The sequence below is a fragment of the Myotis davidii genome, unplaced genomic scaffold, assembly GCF_000327345.1.
Source record: "Myotis davidii unplaced genomic scaffold, ASM32734v1 scaffold361, whole genome shotgun sequence".
Lineage (NCBI taxonomy): Eukaryota > Metazoa > Chordata > Mammalia > Chiroptera > Vespertilionidae > Myotis > Myotis davidii.
Genome location: NW_006291011.1, coordinates 131,989 through 133,907, shown reverse-complemented (window position 1 = coordinate 133,907; position 1,919 = coordinate 131,989). Strand labels below are relative to the sequence as shown.

The following is a 1,919-nucleotide window of genomic DNA, read 5'->3' as shown; positions in this document are numbered from 1 at the left end:
ACTCAGAGAGAGGGAGAAAGAGAGAACATGAATTTGTTGTTCCACACATCCATGCATTCATTGGTTGCTTCATGTATGTGCCCTGACCGGGGATCAAACCCACAACCTTGGGGTATAGGGATACTGCTCCAACCAACTGAGCTACCCAGCCAGGGCCTCAAATCATAGAAAAAAATGGAGAAATACAGGGATATTTCCTATATGAACATAGACAAATGGAAAAATAAAAACCTTCAGATGGAAAAAAAAAGATACCATAAAAATACCAATTGCGAGTTTTCCTTTTAAATAAAACTTATTGTATTGCCTTAAGAGTCTAGTTGGAATTTATGAGCATAAAATAAGAAGAGGTCTTACACTCCCAGACTATAGACTTTCTGAAATTAACTCTCATAAAATGGTTTAAGATGCTCCTATGGTATTTATATCACTGCAACACTTGAGGCCATGACACCTACGGCCCCAGTTATTTTATGATTTATTTCGTTTGGTCATGATTTTCCCCAAAACCTAGAGAACTCTTGCCTCCAGACAATCTATTGGCCTGATACCCACTTATAAGCATATGTGAAATAATGTGAAATTTACATAAAAAGAAAAAAAAAACAAGTCAAGCTTGATATCCCAAAAGAGCAAAATATTTGTCCCTTGAAACCTCACTACATACCCAAGTCTTCCTCAATGTCTTTGGATGAAAATTCTTTTCAGAGTGTGCTGTTATCATCATCAACCATATTTCTTTTCTACCTTCTATATTCTGTGGCTCACAAGTTTTGGGGCCAGTACTATGACTAACAGAGCTTCCTTTTGTTGATGGGCTAACTACTTCCTGGGCTGGAGTCTTCTCCTAGAGTTGTGTTTCTTCATGAGCATCCTCAGGTCTTTCAGAATGGTGCACAGACTTTTCAATAAAACACAGTCAGAATTCCCTTTGGAAGTGTCTTTGAGCTCCCTTGGACACCATGAGAAAAGCTCACCCTCTCAAGTTAAAAAAAAAAATATTATGGACAAGAAGTTATCATTGAGATTAAATGGTGGCAGGCATGTCCAAGGAATATTGCGGGCATTTGATCCCTTTATGAATCTTGCGCTAGATGAATGTGTGGAGATGGCAACTGGTGGGCAACAGAACAATATTGGAATGGTGGTAATATAAGGAAATCATATCATCATGTTAGAAGCCTTTGAACGAGTATAAAGAATGGCAGTAGCTACCAGAGAAATCAATTGCTTCCCCGTGGCCCCTCTCCACAGCACCTGTTTTACTACAGTATAAAAATAGAGTCCTGTCCATTTGCACATTGAACTTTTGTTAAATAAACTTTTGTATTGATAAAAGAAAACAAACAGTCAGGGTTTCCCTTCCTGCAGGTCATTCTACCCAGTGACAGTTCAGCTGTCTTTGAATGTCAAAAGCTGACTCCACGTGAAATTATTGCATCTTCTTGCAGAATAACAGGAATACTTTCAAGAATTTATTTCCTTCTTTAGTCTCTGAGAAGGTCTTCATCACTGCTCTTTGCAGATGGAATAATAGAGCCATCCTTGAGTCTAGTGTATTTCCTAGATCCCAATATGTTTTTGATAGCTAAAATATCTCAATTCCACTTTTTAGCCTCAAACCCTAAAGGCCAACATGTTATAGAACCATAGGGAATTTGATATTTACCGAATTTATAAGGTATAGAAATCCATTTGCTTGCTCTTCAAAGGCTGTCTGGCTCATTAAGCTTTGGAGGATTTGGAGGCTATTTAGGTCATCAGGGTCCACTAGTCACCAGTCTCACCACTGAGTATAATCTCCCTCTCTTCACAGCTCTACAGTCAAAACCTAGTGCCTGGTGTATAGTCAGTCTTCCATATATATTAACTGAATGAGTGAGTGAATAAAAATTACATAATGTCTGCGAATCAGGGCA

The 1,919-nt window shown here is 38.4% G+C and overlaps 1 pseudogene; it reads left to right on the top strand.

The window, feature by feature from the left end:
- The first annotated feature begins 1,003 nt into the window (after positions 1-1,003).
- On the top strand, positions 1,004-1,198 carry LOC107183140 (annotated as a pseudogene).
- Positions 1,199-1,919: the final 721 nt, after the last annotated feature.